Below are 21,962 nucleotides of genomic sequence, written 5' to 3' on the forward strand. Positions count from 1 at the left end.
AAGTAGCAGCGTTTTAGGATTTGAATAAAATATTTCCGACTAAAGCCTGTGCTCTTCCAACCCTAGGTTTGAATTAATTCCTCCTTTGCGTTAGCCCCATGACTTTTTCACATTCTTAACACCTGTTTCTTTATCAATAAAATGGGGATCATAACCGCAAGCCTGCTGGATCCTTATCAAAATTAAATTAAAATGACTGTACTGTAGTTCAGGCTCCATCAACTTAGCTTTTAAAGGAAGGAAGAAATTAAAGAGTTTATAAAAGAAGATACATAAAACTTGTTTAAATAATGATACTTTCTTGTTTCCCAAGAAAAGGTTTACTACTTGCCAGTGATTGAAAAGAAACCCAAATTTTTATTTTAATCTTTGTTACTGATCTATAACTCATCTCTAGTTCTTATTATTTATTCTCCCAGTTTTTTTATGGTTTCTCTACTGCAGGCTATATGCTGTATATCAAGCAAAATCCCTGTAATATCCCTAAATGTAAACATGTGACTGCTCTGAACGTGCGTAGCGTAAGCACACTCAAAGAACTTCATTAATATTGTATATTAAATATAACTCACTTTACTCTTTATAGTGAAAGATTAGGTGACACTGAATTGATTTTCCTTCTCACTTATTTGGTTTTCTTTGAGAAAGAAATTTATTTGTTTTGAGTGTGCATATTTCCAGGTGATTCTGGTAGAAAATTAGATATGTACTATGCAGCAATGTATTAAATATATAAATATCTACATAGATGTATTTTCAAAATGTAGTGTTCATAAAAAATAAAAAAGGATCGGTATATTAAAAACCCAATTTATACACACTAAAAATGTATGTGCACTAAAAACACGCATTTTGAAAGAACACATACAAACAAAATCATGTTAAATTCATTAGAAGATTTGTCTGCTGTAGGGGGAAGGGCATAGACTTTGGGAATATAATGGTGCTATAGTTTGGATATTTGACCCTCCACATATCATGTTGAAATTTGACCCTCAGTGTTGAAGTGGAGTCTAACTGCCAAGAATTTGGGTCATGGGGACAGATCCCTCATGAATAGATTAATGCCCTCCCTGGGGGAAGTGAGTGAGTTCTCACTCTATTCATTCCTATGACAGCTGGTTAGTAAAAAGAGCCTGGCACCTTCCTCTCATCTCTCTCTCTTGCTCCCTCTCTTAGCATGTGATCTCTGCACATGCTGGCTCCCTTTCTTCTTCTGCCTGGAAGCAGCCTGAAACCTTCACCGGAAGTACACCATGTTTCTCGTACAGCCCACAGAACCAGGAGCCAAATAAACCTCATGTATATATCCTTTGTGTTGCCATAGAGGCATAACTGAAGATGGGTAATTTATGTATTTGTATATATATATTATTATATATTTTATTACATTTTATATATTATGTACAAATATAGTATATATTATATAATATATAATATATTAGAATTTACTCCTACACTGTGTCAGTGTGTTTACTTTAGGACCTATGTAGGTCCTAAAGTAGATCTAGGTTTCCCTCTTTCTCTCTATATATGTGAAATATAATATTATATAAATATAAATTATTATTTACATATTATATAAATATATAATATAAATAAAATTATATTTATATGTATAAATATTATATAAATATAAATTATATTTACATATATAAATTCTATTTTATATATGTAATATAATATATAATATATTATAAATATAAATATTAAATTTATAATAATATATTAAAATAATATAAATATAAATTATATTTATATATAATAATATATAATAAATTATACTTATATTATTTTTAATATAATATATATTTATTATAATATATAATATCATATATTTATTATAATATATTATATAGTATAATATATATTATATATATAAAATATATATTTAATATATATTATATATAATATAAATATAATATATTTAAAATATATTAAAAAATAATGTAAATATAATTTATATGTATTATATATACAAATAATATAAATATAAATTATATATGAAATATATAACATATTATTTATTTGGTAATATATAAATATAAATTATATTTATATATTATTATATATTAAAATATTATATATTATATATATTTTAAGTTATACATAAATTATATATTAAGTTATATATTTAAAATTATATATTAAGTTATATATTTAAATAATATATATTAATTTAATATAGATTTAAGTAATATATATAAAAATTATATATTAAGTTATATATTTAAATAATATATATTAAATTATATATTATTTAAATAATATATATTAATATATAAATATATATTATATATTTTAAGTTATATATAAATTATATATTATATATAATAATAAATAAATAAAATAAAATAATATAATATAATATAATATATAACATAAAATTATATAATTAAATATATAACATTATATATTTTATAATTATATAAAATTTTATATAATAATATATAATATAATATAATATTCGTATATTTGTATTATATAATATATAATAATTTATGTATATATACAAATATGTAAATTACCCATCTTCAGGTATTCCTCTATGGCAACACAAAGGATATATATTTGAGGTTTATTTGGCTCATAATAAGACACACTGCTATGGGTCATGCACTGGCTATACAAAATGGAGAAGACATAACCTATGCCTTCAAAATGATAGCAGTGTAGTGGAAAAAATGGAGAGTTAAATCAAATATTTAGGTTGAGAAATACAATAATAAAGGTATACACTGAGTGGCAGGGGAACAGAGAGGAGGAGATTCAGAATGAGACATTGCTTGGGTGAGAAGATACTTGACTATTATGATGTAGACTCAGTATGAGACAGGATGCAAAGTTCCAGAATGATGTGTGTGTTTGAAGAAAGTTGCCAAACTCCTGCATATGGCTATTGCAAAAATTCGAACTGGCAACTGAGTATTTGATTCTCCATTTTAAGATTTTATTTTCTAATAAATGCATTTGCAGTTTCTAAAATATATAGCTATGTGACACAACTGCCTATAAGCCTCCCGGATCTGACCCACTTTCAAAATGCTTTTCTATGTCGTTTATTTCACTCCAAGTTGCTGAGAAAATCAGTGGACCCGTGTGAAGTTAATTTTGTTTTTGATAAGGTTAAAATGACTTCTTTTGGGGGATTGAAATCCCTGGGAACTATTTTTCTAAACTCTGATTTAATCCATTTATGTTTGGTCAGTGTTTGTGTTTCATCTTTTTGTTAAGTGACTTTAAACAAGAACCCATAATTTGTGTATATGTGTATTTATATATGATGTATATCAGCATATATCTCTTTTTTCCTTAAAAAGAAAATAAGAAAGATTATGTTTGTATAGGCTGCAATTAACCCAATATGTGAACGTGATGTCGAAAATGTTTTTCCTTTACAGATTCTACTAAAATGGCAAGACTTTCCTGAAACAACATTTAGTATTTGTTTTTAAAACAAACCCCTGGGTTTATTTTGTAAAATCTCATGAATTTTTTTATTCATCTCATATCCTTTTTAGGGCTGCTCTATGCCAAAGGAAATAAGATTAAGGCAACGCAGGAAGAGTTCTGGTTCGCAATAAGGCACAATGGATATATCTTGTGTGGGATTTGAAAGGAAGAATAGAAAAATCTACATGAGTACTCTTGGGGGAACAGAGTAAGTTAAAATTCTTAAACTCTTTTCAAATGATAAGTCAGACCTTAAAAAAATAGTCTAGTCCTCAAATTGATAATAACTTAAATTTAGCTCCAAAGCTTCTTTAGAAAAGGAGGAAATCTAAGTCTTCAAAATCTTATAAAGCCCAGTGGCAATACTAAAGCTGGTATTGACAAAACACTGAAATAGATCTGTTCCCTGAATGTTTACTTTTGTGGTTCAAATAATTTAAGATGTAGTGTACCCTGGGAATTTTTCTCTCTTTGCTTTAAGTATTAACAGTGCTTGAAATAAAATATGTTTATGATGAAACCTAAGAGAATAGATTTCTATTGAACCCTCCCCTCTGCCCCCAGTGCCCCCAGTCACTGTCCTCAACTTCAGAATGCATCAAGGTTTAGAACTTGCTTGGATGTCAATAGAAATACTGCATTTTGCAGAGATACATGGGAATAAAGTGGAGTTAAGTTTAGGAAAGACGAGTGCTAGTGCCAAGAATGGGTATTTAACTTTGAAAGTATCAAGGTACACAAATGACATGATACAAATATCTTCTCCAAAATATATTCAAGACCCTTCCAGTCACATAGATTCACATTTTCTACCACCTCTCTGGAAACCTAATAACTAATAGTTTCGGATTTGCCTATATGTCCATGGCAAATAGGAGTTGCACTATTCAGGCATCTGTTTTGATAGGTCAGTTCATATGAGCCAGTGGATTTTAATAACTGAAAAAATAAAATTAAAAAGCTGTGAACAAAAACATAAAAATATTACATTGAAAAGTCTCTATGGCAGTTTGAAGACATTGTAGTCTCTTGAAACTGAATTAGTAAGAGAAGGCGGATGTTATTTGCAAATTTTTGTGGCTTTACAAGAAAATAAATAGTAATGATGCTGGCTACCTTGAGTAAGGAACATTAAGAATACCTCTCTGTGTGGATGTGTTTTCGTTTGAAGCAAACTGTAAAATTCACACCTTCTCTAGAATGTCCGGATGGCCTGGCCAATTCCTGGCAAGTTTTCAAAGAATGTTTGGTGACGTGCTCTACTTTTGTTTCGTATGCTGCTTCTTTTGTATGTGCCAAAGTTCAACTTCGGTCTTGGTGTTTGGCCACAAATAACTCCTCAGCCTTGGATTTGACTTCAGCTATTGTGATAACCAAATAGTGAATGCCTACTACACCGTCACTTTATTTAAAATTTCCAATAAATAATGATGCCAATAAGCATTTGATAGCATAGATTATCATCATATCCAATTTCAGAAACACAGAAAGTTATACTATTTGATTTTATTTTTGATATCTGAATATGCATTATAAATAGATAGAACATTCTAGATATAAGTTGATGTGGAAAATTCCCTTAAATGTTTTCTGTATTGAAAATTCATCAATAAGTTGATATGTATATATGTTATTTCAAAGGTAAAATACTTCAATAATTAATGATCACTGTAAAATTGTATGTTTATAGTGTAGTTAAGAATTTTAAGTAATTAGAAATAAGGGAAGAGCACTTATAGCGTTAAACCATTTTAAAATATGTTTGATTTTTAATTATTTAATTTCAATTAGAATAGCAATTAGGACAGGAATCTTTCAAGGAAAAGTCTTACTGGTTAATATTTTACAGCTTATGAAAATGAATTAATAAGCAGAATGTCCTAACAAAGCATATTTAATTAAACCTGAAAACAATACATTCCATACAAATTAATTTCTTACAGTTCTGAATCTATGGAGACTAAACATTTAAATAAGTTTGTGGAAATTATTGCCATAAACTGCCTAGCATTTTCAGCACTGAAGATAAAGAATTTATGAGATTTGCCCAAGCTGTGGATTTTATTATGAAGTTCCGTTTGGAAACACAAGAACAAAAGTCTTCCAGAATTATATTCTGTCCTGTACTATGTCAATAGTAATATTGCTGAAAGTATTCTATTTATATACTATATATGGGATGTTGAGAGGGGACTATTTTAAAAAGTTGGACAGCAAGATGAAATAATGAATTCCATGCTTCTGCCTTACTTGTTGCTTAGAGATTCCTAAGTTTTACATAGTTGACATTATAGAGAGTCAGGCTGAAAACCCATTTCTAGGCCTGGGCCACCAAGAACAGGCACACTTCCCGGGCCTGAGGTGAAGTGGCACATTGCACCTGGGTAACTAGTACCTTGACTGAGCTAAGCAGCTGCACTTGCCAGAGCTGGGCTGAGATCGCACCACCCGTTCTAGGGAAGCAGCATAGAGGCTGAGCTGAGACACCCCACGCTATAGGCCAAACAACTGTAGAATCTTGCTTCCCTGAAGCTGGACTAGCCCCCTAACGTCTGAGCTTCTGAGACACCCCTTTGGGGGCAAGAAGTAGCACAGCAGTGACTCTATTCCCAGGATGGAGTATAATCATTGCTGTGTTGCTTCTTGCCTTCCCCCACCGGGCTCGAGCAATAGCCATGCTCAGTCATTTTAGGGCACTTGCTGCTGCTGCACCTGGCCTCAACCTGAGATACTGCTGAGCCCCATCATCCTAAGGTCTAGATTCACCATTACATGGTGTCTCATCTGCAGGGACCCAAGTTGCCACTGAACCCTATTATCTCAGGCTCCTGAATCACAACTGTATCCTGCACTCCAGGCTTAAACCCAGAGAACTCTCTTTCTCCCTTAGAGTCAGGCCAGGTCTGTGCTCTGCCATCCATACTATACCTATACTGGACAACTATGACTATACCTCTTGGACCGGAGCTGCTGCAGGGTGCATCAGAGTCAGATCCTTGTGCCATGGGCAACCTACATCCAACTCTGAGAGAGAACGCCAACCTGCACCCTAAGATTTAGGTGCCACAATGGATTCACAAGACCCTGAGCCTAGGCCCTGGCTCCATAGCCACTCTGAGTATCTGCACCCAGAACTAGGACCATGGCAGCCCTTGTAGGCCATATTAGATTTACTACTAAGAGAAATATCCCCATCTATATCTCTCCATTATATGGAATGCGGGCGGAGGTACAGAAAACCCCCAAATCCCATACCTCCAAAGATATTTACAATCTATGCCACCACTGCTATTACTACAAATCTCTACCACATAGGCCACTGACACACCCAAAGTTATTACTAATGTTGAATGCAGCTAAAGAATCTAAAAGACTACCCCTGCACTTAGCTGTATGTGCAGGGGTCACCATTCCTTTCCCAAATGGTGTTCTAAGACTCAACAACAGATGAAAGTGTTTCTCTACAAAAGCCACTCTAGAAAATCTGAAAAAGGTGATTGTTCTATCAGATGCATAGACATCAACATAGAAACACAAGAAACATGAAAAAGCAAAGAAATATGACACAACCAAAGAACATAAGAAGTCCACAGTATTAGATTCCAATAAAAAGGAAATCAACAAATAGCCATAAAAGGAATTCAAAATAATGATATTTGGGAAACTCAAGGAGACCCAAGAAAATACAGACAATTCCTAGGAAGACACTTCATGATATGAACATGAAATTCATCAATGACATAGATATCATAAAAGAAGAATCAACAGAAATCCTGCAGCTGAAGAATCCAATGGATGAAAAATTTTACATACAATAGAGAGCTTTAACAGCAGACTTCATCAAACAGAAGAAAGAATTTCTGAACTTGAAGATAGGTCATTTGAAATGATACACTTAGAAAAAATCAATATAAGAATGAAAAAGCGTCAAGAAGTCTACAAGATTTATGAAATGGCATTAAGCAAAGAAATACTTGTATTATGGAATTTCCAGAAGGAAAATAGATTTAAGAAGGCATAGAAAACTGATTTAATTTAAAAAATTGCTGAAAACTTTCTAAGTCTGGAAAGAGATATGGACATTCAGATCAAGGAAGCTCAAAAGTCCCCAAATATGTTTAACCCAAAAAGGCCTTCTTTGAATCACATGTTAGCCAAATTGTTAAAAGTGAAAGACAAAGAATTCTGAAAACTGCAAGAGAAAAGCATCAAGTTACATATAAAGGAATGCCCATTAAACTAATAGCCGATTTGTTAGCAGAAACCTTACTGACAAGTAGAGAATGAAATGGTATATTCAAAGTACTGAAAGAAAAAAGTTTGGCAGCCAAAAATACTATACTGAGCAAAGCTATTCTTCAGAAATGAGGGAGGAAGGAAGTCTTTCCCAAACAAGAAATTCAGGCCGGTCGCGGTAATCCCAGCACTTTGGGAGGCCGAGTCTGACAGATCACGAGGTCAGGAGATTGAGACCCTCCTGACTAACACAGTGAAACCCTGTCTCCACGAAAATTACAAAAAATTAGCTGGGTGTGGTGGCAGGCGCCTGTCGTCCCAGCTACTGGGGAGGCTGAGGCAGGAGAATGGCATGCACCTGGGAGGTGGAGCTTGCAGTGTGCCGAGATGGTGCCACTGCACTCTAGCCTGGGCAACAGAGCGAGACTCCATCTCAAAAAAAAAAAAAAAAAAAAAAAAAGAAAAAAGAAATTAATCACCAATAGATCAGCCATACAAGAAACATTCAAGGGAGTCCTGTTTGAAAGTGAAAAGATAATCATCATCATCATGCAAATGTACAAAAGCATAAAACTCACTGGTACAGCAGATTCACAAAGGAGTGTGAGAAAAGAGTCAGATATTACCACTACAGAATACCACCCAGCTGCAATGATAAACAATAAAAGAGAAAGAAAGGAAATAATGATATACAAAACAACCAGAAAACGATGAACAAAATGACAGGAGTAAGTCTTCATCTATTGATAATAATCTTGAATGTGAACAGATTTAATTCTCTACCTGACTATACTGTATGCTGCCTTCAAGAAGCTTTTTTCACCTATAAAAACACATATAGACATAAAGAGAAAGAATGGGAAAAAATTTCTGTGTAAATGAAAGCCAAAAACGAGAATGAGCAGGAGTAACTATACTTAAAGAGAACAGTCATTGATTAAAAAACCATAAACAAAGTAGTCATTATATAAATATAAAGGGATCAATTCCACAAAAGGATATAACAATTGTAAATATTTATGCTCCCTATACTACTGCACCCAGATATATAAAGCAAATATTATTAAATCTAAAGGGAGAGAGAGACTCCAATGCCAAATTAGTTGAAAACTTCAACACCCTACTCTAAGCATTGGACAGATCATCCACACAGTAAATCAACAAAGAAGCATTGGATTTAAACTGCATGGTAGAACAAACAGACCTAATAGACTTTTACAGAACATTTTATTGAACAGCTGCTCTATAGACATTCTTTTCATCAATGCATAAAACATTCTCCAGGGTAAACCACAGATTAGGCTGCAAAACAGGAACAGAATATAGAATTTAGAAATAAATGTATGCATTTTAATCTAGCTGTCTTTTGACACAAGTGCCAAGAACATGCACTGGGGAAAGTGGAGTATTGCACTCTTCAATACTCCATTAACGGCCGGGCCTGGTGGCTCATGCCTGTAATTCCAGCACTTTGGGAGGCCAAGGTGGGTGGATCACAAGGTCACAAGTTCGAGACCAGTCTGGCAAATATGGTGAAACCCTCTCTCTACTAAAAATACAAAAATTATCTGGGCATGGTGGCACGCACCTGTAGTCCCAGCTACTCAGGAGGCTGAGGCAGAAGAATCGTTTGGACCCCAAAGGCAGAGGTTGCAGTGAGCTGAGATCACGCCACTGCATTCCAGCCTGGGTGACAGAAAAATACTCTGTCTCAACAAAACAAAACAAAAAACAACAACAACGAAAAGCCTCCATTATTTATTTACAACCTTTTGCCAGAACCACACTGTCTTGCTTACTGTAACTTTGTAGAGAATTTCAAATTAGGAAGAATGAGTGTGCCAACTTTATTCTTTTTCAAGATTGCTTTCCCCATTCTAGGTCCTTTGCATTGCCACATAAATTTAAGGAGTATCCTGTCAATTTCTGCAAAAAGAAAAATAGTTAAGATTTGGATAGGTATTGTGTGGAATCTGTGGATAAATTTGAGGAATGTTGCTATCTTAACCACATCAAGTCTTTCAATTTATGAACATAATGTCTTTTCATTTACTTATGTCTTCTTTACTTCATTTCAACAATGTTTGTTGTTTCCAATGTACAAGTCTTAACATGTTTGTTAAAGTTATTTTTAAGTGTTTTGTTCTTTCCTGAGGCAATTGTGAATGAAATTTTTCTTTAAATTTTATATCTGGAGTCTTCACTGCTATTAGATAAATACAGTTGGTATATTGGTCCTGCAATTTAGCTAAAGTCACTGATTAGTTCGAATAGCTTTTCAGGCGTGTGTGGAACCCTTAGAACTTTCTTCATTTAAGATTAAGTCACACCTGTAATCCCAACACTTTGGGAGGCCGAGGTGGGCGGATCACGAGGTCGGGAGTTCGAGACCATTCTGGCTAACACGGTGAAACCCCGTCTCTACTAAAAGTACAAAAAGTCAGCCGGGCGAGGTGGCGGTGCCTGTAGTCCCAGCTACTCGGGAGGCTGAGGCAGGAGAATGGCGGGAACCCGGGAGGCGGAGCTTGCAGTGAGCCGAGATCACTGCACTCCAGCCTGGCAGACACAGCGAGACTCTGTCTCACAAAAAAAAAAAATGAAGTCATTTGTTAGTATACATAGTTTTACTTGTTCCTTCAAACCCAGATGGCTTATAGTACTTTTAATTGCATAATTACCTGATTTTGTTTGTTTTCTTCTTGGTCAGCTTTTTGTTTGACCAACTAGTATTGGTGCCTCAGGCAGTTGTAGCGCTAAATAATTGCCATGGCATTTTACAAAATTAATTTTTAAAAATCAGCCTGATATTAAAGTCTGGCAGAGACACAACAAAAGTAGAAAACTTTAGGCCAATATTTCTTATGAACATACATGCAAATATCATCAACAAAATATTAGCAGATTAAATCCAGCAGCATATCAAAATGTAATACAGCATGATTAAGTAGGCTTTATTCCTAGTATGTGAGGCTGGTTCAACATACACATATCAATAAATGTGATTCACCACATAAACAGAATTAAAAGCAAAAACTCTATGACCTCTTCAATAGATGGAAAAAAAAAAGCTTTTGATAAAATCCAGCATTCCTACATGATAAAATCTGTCAATAGGCTAGGAATCAAAGGAACATATCTCAAAATAATAAGAGCCATTTATGACAAATACACAGCCAACATTATACTGAATGGGTAAAAGCACAAATCATTTCCCTTGAGAACTGGAACAACCATTCCTATTCAACTAAGTACTGGAAGTCCTTCTCAGAGCAATCAGGCAAGAGAAAGAATTAAAAGGCATCCAATAGGAAAAGAGAAAGTCAAACTATCTCCCTTCACTGCTTATATGATTATATACCTAGACTATCCAAAGAACTCTACTCAAAGACTTTTAGAAGTGATAAACAATTTTAGTAAACTTTCAGGATGCAAAATCGATGTACAAATATCAGTAGCATTTCTATTAACCAACAATATCCAGGCTAAGAATGAAATCAAGGACACAATCCCATTTACAACAGTCACAAAGAAAATGAAATAAACAAATGGCAAAACATTTCATGCTTATGGATTGGAAGAATGAGTATTTTAAAAATGAGCATTCTGTCTCAGGAAATTTACAGATTCAACACTATTCCTATCAAAGGACCAATGTCATTCATCACAGAATTAGGAAAAAAAACTATTCTAAAATTTATATGGAAGCAACACAGAGTCTAAATAGCCAAAGTAATGCTAAGGAAAAAGGACAAAGCCAGAGGCAGCATACTATTTGACTTCAAACTATACTAGTCTACAGTAACCAAAACAGTGTGGTAATGGTACAAAAACCAGACACATAGGCCCATGAAATAGAGTAGAGAACTCAGAAATAAAGTCAGACACCTGCAGCCATCTGATATTCAACAAGGCTGACAAAAACAAGCAATGGGGATAGGACTTCCCATTCAGTAAATGGTTCTGGGACAACTGACTAACCATATGCCCAATAACAAAGCTAGACCCCTACCTTTCATCATTTGTAAAGATTAATGCAAAATAGATCAAAGTTTGAATTGAATATCTCAAACTATAAAAATAATGGGACACAACCTAGGGGATACTCTTCTCAACATCAGTCTTGGCAAATAATTTTTGGCTAAGTGCCCAAAAGCCACTGCAACAATAACAAAAATTGACAAGTGGAACCTAATAAAACTAAACAGCATTTGCACAGTTAAAAAACAAACGAACAAAAAAAGTATCAACAGAATAAACAGACAACTACAGAATTGAAGAAGATATTCACAAACTATGCCTCAGACAAAGGTTTAATATCAAGATCAAGAATCTCTAGGAAACTTAAGTCAATAAGCAAAAAACGACAACAACAACATCACTACAAATGGGCAAAGGTAGTGTTGGGTAAACAGGATATCCATATGCAGAAGAATGAAACTAGACCTCTATCTCTGTCCATCCACAAAAATAAAATGAAAATCGATTAAAGACTTAAATCTAAAACCTCAAACTATAAAACTACTAAAAGAAACATTGGGGAAAATCTCCAGGATGTTGGTCTGAGCAAGAATTCCTTGAGTATTACCCTACAAGCACGGGCAACTAAAGCAACAATGAACAAATAAGATCACATCAAGCTAAAAAGCTTTTGCATAGAAAAATGAGCAACAAAGGGAAGAGCCAACTCACAGGATGAGAAAAAGTATTTGCAAACTATTCATCTGATTAGGGATTAATAACCAGTATATATAAGGAGCTTAAACAACTATAAGAAAAAATGGGCAAAATGTTTGAATAGCTATTTCTCAAAAGAAGACACACGAATGGCAAACAGATAAGAAAATGTGCTTAATATCATTGACCATCCGAGAAATGCAAATCAAAAGCATTTTAGAAATACTAATATCCAAAAGATAGCAAATAACAAATGCTGGTGAGGATGTGGAGAAAAGGGAGCCATTGCACACTGTTGGTGGGAAAGTAAATTAGTGTAGTCACTGTAGAGAACAGTTTGAAGGTTCCTCAAAAACTAAAAGTATAACTACCATATGATCCAGCAATCCCACTGCTGGGTATATACCCAAAAGAAAGGAAATAAGTATATTGAAGAGATAAATTCACACCTGTGTTTATTGCAGCACTGTTTGTAATAACTAAGTTTAGGGAGCAACCGAAGTGTCCAATTGTGGTAAATATGAACAATAGAGTAGTATTCTGCCATAAAAAATGACATCCAGTCATTTGCAACAGCATAGATGGAACTGGAGATTATTATGTTAAGTGAAATAAACCAGACACAGAAAGACAAACATCACACGTTCTCACTAATTTGTGGGATCTAAAAATCAAATTAATTGAACTCATGGGCATAGAGAATAGAAGGGTGGTTACCAGAGGTGGGGAAAAGGCTAGTTGGAGGTTGCGGGAAGGCATGGTAAATGGGCACAAAAAAATGGAAAGAATGAATAAGACCTACTATCTGATAGCACAATAGGGTGATTATAGTCAATAATAACTTAACTGTGTATGTTTTAATAACTTAAAGAATGTAATTACATTGTTTGTAACTCAAAGAAGAAACGCATGTGGGATGGATACTCTATTCTCCATGATGTGCTTATTTCACATTGCATGCCTGTATCAAAACATCTAATTTATCCCATAAATATATATACCTACTATATACTCATAAAATTTTGAAAAAAAAAATGTTTAAAAGAGATACGTGGAAGAGTAGAAAATAAAAGTTGTCTGCAAGCTTTTCCGGCATTTATTTTACAAACCTTATGGCCTTAACAGAATTACAGTGAGGAAGTAAAAGAGAGTTTGAATTTTAAGATATATCGATAGTATTTTTGGGTTACATTTTAATTTTGAACTTTCAGAATAGTTGCAAGAACAGTGCAAAGAACTCTACAACCATTGTCCAGATTCCACAATTTTTAACATTGTACATTTTTCTTCTTTCTCTTTTACTGTTTTGAGCTGTTTACAAGTTGCAAACATGGTGGCCCAAATTTCCAAAATTTTCTGTTTCCTAAAAGCAAAGGAATTCTTCTTTATAATCCTAATACACCCAACAAAATAAGAAAATTAACGTTAATGCAATACTTTTGTCTAATTTCTAGAACTTCAGATTTTTCCAGTTTTCCTCATCATGCCTATTATAGAGTAAAATAAATTGTTTCCCTTTTCTTCATTTCCTTTTTGGTCTATGAACCAATTCAGGAGCACACATTGCATTTAAAGGCCATACCTCTTCAGACTTTTGAAATCTTTCTTCATGTATCATGGCCTTGACTTTTTAAAAAGATACAGATTTTCTGTGGTGTTTTCTTATAATTCGTTTTCAGTTATGCATGTTTTTGGCAGAAATACCACAAAAGTAATACAGTGTTCTTCTTACTCCGTCCTAACAGAAGGCATAAATATTTGGACTATTGATGATATCATTTACCATTTGTTTAAAAATAATCTGTTAGATTTTCTTCATTTTAATGTTAATTAATAAGTATCTCGAACTTATTAAATAACAAGTAAATAAAAGTATTCCTGGAAACATACTTTCAAACTATGTAAATAGCCTGTTCCTTATTAAATAGTCATCTACTAATTTTAGCATCCATTGATAATTCTTTTCTGAATCAATGATTACTAAAATTATTGCCAAGTGGTGATTTTCTAATTCCATCATCCCTTCTACATTTGTTAGTTGGCATTCTACTATAAGGCAGGAGCTTATTTTCTATTCCTACTTTATTCAAGAGGTCACAGTATGTTATTATCATTATTTTGATGCTAAAATTTTTGCAGGTTTAATCAGTGGGTTCCCTTCAACTCAATTTTTTTTTGTTCTTTTAAAATGTCCCCATTAATCTTTGAATAAGCTTTCTTACATTCTGCCATGATAGAATGCTCTAGATTGATCTCATTTGTTTTCTAACTCATGCCCTGAAAACAGCCATTTCTCAAAGAATCAGATTTCTTTTACTGGAGAATGAATGTAGAACCCAAAATCTGGGGACTCGGTATGTGTTCATTACTGCCAGTGTGCCGTTACTTTCAGGACTCCTTACAGGACAGCTAGAAAACTATGTGGGTGCATACACAAACTCACATACACACATATCGATGTATCTATATTTCATTGATAAGTTCACACTGATACCTCAAATTTACTCTAGCCATTCTCCCTTAAGTATTTGTACCTTCTTTATTCAACAGTAGACACCCAATATCTATTATTCTGAATTCTCTTACTTATTTGCTAAATCTTCTTGTCTTCAACTGATTTGAAAATTTGAAGAGCTTTGTTGGTGTCAGTCTTGTGAAACACGCTGGTTTTGCTGACCAAGTTCCTTCCTAGCTCCAAAGTCACTGACTCATACTACTGAGGAGTTGAGTTTCCACAGGAAAGGGATTGAGAAGGAGCTAGCTAGAGCATTTTGAAGGGGCATTTTCTTACAGACTAATACGGTTTTGATGTGTGTCTTCTCCAAATCTCATGTTGAAATGTGATCCCCAGTTTGGAGGTGAGGCCTGGTGGAGATGTATGGATCATGAAGGCAGAGCCTTCATGAGTGGCTTGGGGGCTCTTCTCCCGGTAATGAGTGAGTTCTCACTGTCAGTTCACACATATTCACGTGAGAGTCAGTCATTTAAAATAGCCTGGCACTTACCTGCTCTCTCTCTTGCCATGTGATGTGCCTGCTCCCGCTTCCCCTTCCACCATGATTGTAAGCTTCCTGAGGACTCACCAGAAACAGATGCCAGCACCATGCTTCCTAACAGTCTGCAGAAGTGTGAGCTGAAACAAACCTCTTTTTTTAATGAATTGCCCAGTCTTGGGTGTTTCTTCACAGTAACACAAATTGACTAACACAGAGATCATAAAAGAAATTACCTTAGCAATGAGATAAAATGAGATAAAGAGGATGGTAAATCCTGAGTAGAGATGATCTTCTCTTTCCTAGTAAGTGCCTCTGTGGAGGGAGTAAAATAAAAAAATCGTAAAGAGAACTGGCTGTGTGATAATTCTAGTAAGAAGAATTGAAGAGAGCCTTTAAAAAAGTTCCTGGAGGTTGGTATGGTGGCTCACACCTATAATCCCAGTACTTTGGCAGGCTGAGGTGGGAGTATCACTTGAGCCCAGGAGTTTGAGACCAGCCAGGGGAATATAGTGAGACCCTGTTTCTACAAAACATTTTAAAAATTAGTCATGCATGGTGGCATGTACCTGTGGTCCCAGCTACTCGGGAGCCTGAGGCAGGAGAATAGCTTGAGCCCAGGAGATTGAGGCTCCAGTGAGCTGTGTTCACACCACTGCACTCCAGCCAGGGCAACACGGGGGATCTTTTCTTGCAGGATCTCAAAAAAAGAGAAAAGTTACTGGGCCTCAGTCAAGGCATGGAAGCTAAAGGGAGTTGACAGAACTGAAGTTGTCTGTGAAGAAAAATGATTGATGTCCAGACAGTGCCCCTTCCCACAATACCTCGACATTAACTGAAGACACTGGAACCATAGATTGGTCTTGGGGATGGAAGAAAATATAAAAGTGACTGAGGAAAAATCAGCTTCAGATCAGAAATAAAACTCAGTTACAGCAAATAAAGTGCTATTTCCTGAGCCCTCAGGTTTATGGATTGAAATTCATAGCCACCACATATGGAAGTAGTATAAGATAACCACACAAATATTTAAAAAGGGAATTAAATATTAACACATAATTTGCAATGCCCTTTACAACCATACAAGTGGATTTTTATGGCAAACTACGGAGTTGATGAAATCGTGACTTGTCATAGCCTGATGCAAATAGAAGACACTTTTTACCTCAAATTCTTTTTACAAACATGATATAAAACCTCAAAACAACCTCTTTTGAAGATAGCTTTTCAATTTGTATTCCAAATTTATATAATTAGACTATATAAAAACTTCTTATGACAGATTTTTTTTTGCAATGATCTCTGCACTTACGACTTTCCTTGCCTTTGTAAGTCATGATCCTAGCTAAGTTCCCAGGCGGGAAGCAGCATCTTTTGACATCACCTTGATAAATGCTCCATATTATGCACATCTTCTCTGCTCTGTCAACATCAGGAAAAGGCACTGGATTGTAGAATCTATTTTTGTCAAACAAGCTTCTCATTTGCTTTGCTTGTCACAGCAGGTTACCTTGGCCTTCTTTTTGCTGACTCTAACTTTTCCTTCTCATTCTGCATAATGCACACATGTCCCAGACTTTTAAGCAGTTAAAGAATTTGAATCACAAAACAATATGAAAAAAAAAGTGTGTTTGTATCCTATTGCTTTGACCTAACCTTGGTTGGTTCCCTGATCTTCTATGTATTCTTGTTTGCCACAAACTCCTATCCTTTACTCATGTGATTTCCTCACCAATGATGAAGTTTTGCTTGTCAGTGTTTTCACTGTCCTTCAAGGCCCTCCTTAAACCACGTCTTCTGAAAGAACATTCCAGAATTTTCCCGTGCGAATTTCTATTTTTTCATTTCATTGCAATGAATACCACTAATATAGCATGTAACTCATTCTTTCTCTGGATCATAATTACTTGGGGAAAATACAACTAGGTAAATGCAAATTAGCCTCAGAGAAAAAGTGGATATGGTTTTATAATATAAAAGTTTGGAGAGAAGGACTGATGATGTACACATTTTTATTACAAATTCAGGGGTACATGTGCAGGTTTATTACATGGGTGTATCGCATAATGCTGGCATTTGGGATTCTACTGAACCCATCACCCAAATAGTGAACACAGATACCCAATAGGTAGTTTTTCAACCCTTGTCCTCCTCTTTCCCTCCCTACTTTTAGAGCCACCAGTGTCTATGATTTTCATCTTTATGTTCCTGTGTACCCACAGTTTAGCTCCCACTTATGAGAAGATGCAGTGTTTGATTTTCTGTTTCTGTGTTGATTCACTTAGGAGAATGGCCTCCAGCTGCATCCATGTTGCTGAAAAGGACCTGATTTTTTTTTATGTCTGTGTAGTATTTCATGGTGCATATGTACCACATTTTCTTTATCCAGTCCGTCCTTTATGGACACTTAAGTTGATTCCATGAGCTGATCCACAAACGTAAGAGTTTAGAACAGAAGGCAGCCAGCTTTTTCTGTAAAGAATTAGATAGTAAATATCTTTGGCTTGGTGGGTCATTTCTGTTGCTATCAAACTCTACCATTGTAGTATGAATGCAGCCACAGACAATATATCAATGAAAGGGTGTGTTGTGCTATTCACAATAGAAAAGACATGGCATCTACGTAAGTGCCCATAAGGATGGAAACAAGAGACACTAGGGATGCCTAAGAGGAAAGGGAGGGAGGGGGACAACGGTTGATAAACTGTCTATTGGGTACTATGTTCACTAATTGGGTGATGTGTTCAACTGAAGCCCAAACCTCAGCATCATGCAGCATATCCATGTAACAAACCTACACATGTATCGCTTGAATCTAAGATTTAAAAAAAAATGCAGGATGGAGTGTTTCAATGCAACTTTATACAAAAACAGGTAGTAAATAGAATTTGACATATGGGCTGATTTGTTGACCCCTGAGCTTGAAAATCATTATAATGAGGAAAAGAAAGTACTAGTTGACCTTTTGGTAAGTATGATTGCAATGTTGGTATAACCAGATTTCAATATTTTTCCATCATCTGAATCAATTTCCAGTTTCTCATTGAATATTTTCATTGTATGTCCTATAGAAAACTCATATTCTCTATGCTAAAACTAAATTAATTTCCTTACCCAGGACAAGGGTTCCCATCTATTAAACTGAAGATTACATAATATTACCAACAATTTAGCTTCTAAATCCATGTTTCTTTATTTACTGATGCTCAATAAATATCTGAGTGCTCTCAATTCTAAGTATCTATTAATTATTATTGAAAGAGAATTCTCCATGGGTCTCTCATACCTGCACTTCTTTTAACCAGAGGCATTCACAGTTTTGTCCAGACTGTCTTTTCAAGGATGTATGTATAGGAAATAGCCTTGCAAGATAGAGACAGGGTCTTGCCCCTAGATCAGATGACAGGTTTGTTTGTTGTCAAGTATAATAAAAATAATGCCTTCCTCCAGGGCAAAGGTTGAGCAGGTTTTCAGGCAGCCCATTATAAACAACTGGAGATTCCTAAGATTGGATTCCTCAGCTGTGACACACACTCATTGTGTTTACTACATCCACCTGTGCCTGCCTCTATCATGACCAGGAGACTTAGAGGCCAATGTAAACATGAAGCTCTTGCTGCCCACTGTGCCACAAGTAATAACTCCCTTTTTTTCTAGCTGAAGAGTCTTGTGTCTCCTGCCAGCATTCATGAAACAGTGGCAGGCTGCTTGCTGGCTTACAAGCAGGCTAAAATCTGAGACCCTTCTTAGTTTTAATTGTTTTTGCCAGCGTCTATCGAATAGTGGTAAGTACTTTACGTACATACTCCCATGTAAATCTTACAACCCTGTGAGCTGGATGCCATTATTTCTCATCTCCACTTTATTCCCTCTCACTGTAAAAGTAATTATTCCAAATTGGTGGCACACGGCACATAGTTGTTAGGGTCATAACTTGAACTCCTTCAACCAAGACATATTTTCTTTCTTAGTCTAGTTTGCAAAAAAATACCTAGGGAAGAGCTCTCATTAATCTAGCTTTCTCAGTATTTACCTATGAACAAATACACTGTGAATGAATGTTGGAGTGGAGTGGGTACTAAGGTGGTAGGAGAACAGGACAGTTGTTCTGCACTCAGTAATGCAGCAATCTAATTGAGTCATACCATCTCATTGTTCATTTGCTCTATAATTAAGAGGGAAAAATACGATTATATGGAGATAAAGATATCAAGCCAACGTTTAACATAAGAATTGACTAGAGAAAACAAGATAATCTGTTCATAATCTTGTGCAATGATAAGAGTAGTATTTGTGAAACCTAAAATGATCATCAATAAATCTGCAACCAGGTTGGGTACTGTGGCTCACGCCTGTAATCCCAGCACTTTGGGAGGCCGAGGCGGATGGATCACCTGAGGTCAGGAGTTTGAGACCATCCTGGCCAACATGGTGAAACCCCGTCTCTACTAAAAATAGAAAAATTAGTTGGGCATGGTGGCACACACCTGTAATCCCAGCTTTTCAGAGGCTGAGGCATGAGAATCACTTGAACCCAGGAAGTGGAGGTTGCAGCCAGCCAAGATCACACCACTGCATTCCAGCCTGGGCGATAGAGCAAGACTCAGTCTCAAAAATAAATAAATAAATAAAAACAAAATAAATAAGCAACCAGCAAAACCTAACATTTTCCTTTGGAAGCTGATGAAGAAGGTGCCAAACACTTGGGCCTCACACTAAAGACAAAATTGAATGAACTCTAACCTACCTTTTAAATGTTGCTAAATGGCTACCTGCAAATTCTTGTTTTAGCAGCCATCTTTAATTTTAACTAGCACGAAAGCATTCTGAATTGTGGGGTTCTAGGAAAGCTCAGTCTTTCAGAATGGAGATACTTACCCTGCTCTAGGTCAGCTTTGCTAGACTTGATTGTAAAAGACAGGAAATCTAGCAGGGGCAGGTAGTAAAATACTGAAAGGCACATTAGAAAAAAATCCACATTGTGAATTACAATAAAAGGGTAAAAAAAAAAAAGAAAAAAACAAAAACAGAAAAAATGGGTATATTAGTTTGCTGAGGCTACCATAATGAAATACCACAGACTGGATGGCTTAAAAAAGATAGATTTATTTTCCCACAGTTCTTGAGGCTAGATGTCCAAATCAAGGTGTTGGCAGGTTTAGTTTCTTCTGGGGCAACTTTCCTTGGCTTGCAGATGGCAGCCTTTTTGCTCGCAAATGGTAGTCTTTTCTCTGTGCTTCCTCATTCTTGGTATTTCTGCGTATTCAAATTTATTCTTTTTTTCCCATTTTTGTAACAGCTTTATTGAGGTGTAATTTATATGCCGTAAAATTCACTCATTAATTAATTTTTTAAATTTCTATTTAATTTTTGTGGGTCCATAGTAGGTGCATATATTTTTGGGGTACATGGGATACTTTGAAATAAGCATACAATGCATAACAGTCATATCAGGGTAAATAGGGGATCTATCACCTAAAGCATTTATTCTTTATGTTACAAGCAATCTAGTTACATTATTTTAATTATTTTTAAGTTTATAATAAATTATTGTTAAATACTAGATCTTTTTTTATCCTAACTATATTTTTGTATCCGTTGACTATCTACCATGACCCCCCACCTTTTCACTACCCTTCCCAGCCTCTGGTAGCTATCCTTCTACTCTCTGTCTCCATGAGTTCAATTATTTTAATTTTTAACTCCCACAAATAAATGCGAACATGGACAGTTTCTCTTTCTGTGTCTGGCTTATTTCACTTAATGTAATGGTCTCCAGTTCCATCCATATTGTTGCAGATGTCTGGATGTCATTCGTTTTTATGGCTGAATAGTACTGAATTGTTTCTATGGACCACATTTTCTTTATCCATGCATCTGTTGATGGACACTTAGGTTGCTACCAAATCTTGGTTATTGTGAATAGTGCTGCAATAAACATAGGCATGCAGATATCCCTCTAATATGCTGATTTCTTTTCTTTTGGGTATACTTAACAGTGGGACTGCTGGATCATATGATAATTGTATTTTTGGTTTTTGGGTAACCTCCAAACGGTTCTCTATAGTGGTTGTAGTAATTTACATTCCCACTAACAGTGTATGAATGCTCCATTTTCTCCACATTCTTGCCAGAATTTGTTATTGCCTGACTATTGGATAAAAGCCATTTTAACTGGGATGAGACAATATCACATTGTAGTTTTGATTTGTATTACTCTGATGGCCAATGATGTTGAGCACCTTTTGATATACCTGTTTGCCATTCGTGTGTCTTCTTTTGAGAAATGTATATTCAAATCCTTTGCCCATATTTTGATCGGATTATTAGATTTTTTCCTATAGAGCTGTTTGAGCTCCTTATATATTCTGGTTATTAATCCTTTGTCAGATGCATAGTTTGCAAATATATTTTCCCATTTTGTGGGTTGACACTCCTCTATGTTGATTGTTTCCTTTGCTGTGGAAGTGTTTTAGCTTGATGTAATCCCATTTGCCCATTTTTGGTTTGGTGGCCTGTGCTTGCGGGGTACTACTCAAGAAATTTTTGCCCAGTGCAATGTTCTGAAGAGTTTCCCCAAAGTTTTATTTTAGTAGTTTTATAGTT

General features: G+C 35.1%; 1 long non-coding RNA gene across 1 annotated transcript in view; it reads left to right on the top strand.

Annotated features, from left to right (window-relative positions):
- The window catches only part of LOC123572388 (uncharacterized), a 256,100-nt gene that overhangs the window by 25,498 nt on the left and 208,640 nt on the right, over positions 1 to 21,962 (top strand). Inside the window, exon 2 of the long non-coding RNA XR_006696931.2 lies at positions 3,522 to 3,661. This is a non-coding gene — a long non-coding RNA (uncharacterized lncRNA). The remainder of the gene's footprint in view (positions 1 to 3,521; positions 3,662 to 21,962) is intronic.

This window comes from Macaca fascicularis, chromosome 3, assembly GCF_037993035.2.
Source record: "Macaca fascicularis isolate 582-1 chromosome 3, T2T-MFA8v1.1".
Lineage (NCBI taxonomy): Eukaryota > Metazoa > Chordata > Mammalia > Primates > Cercopithecidae > Macaca > Macaca fascicularis.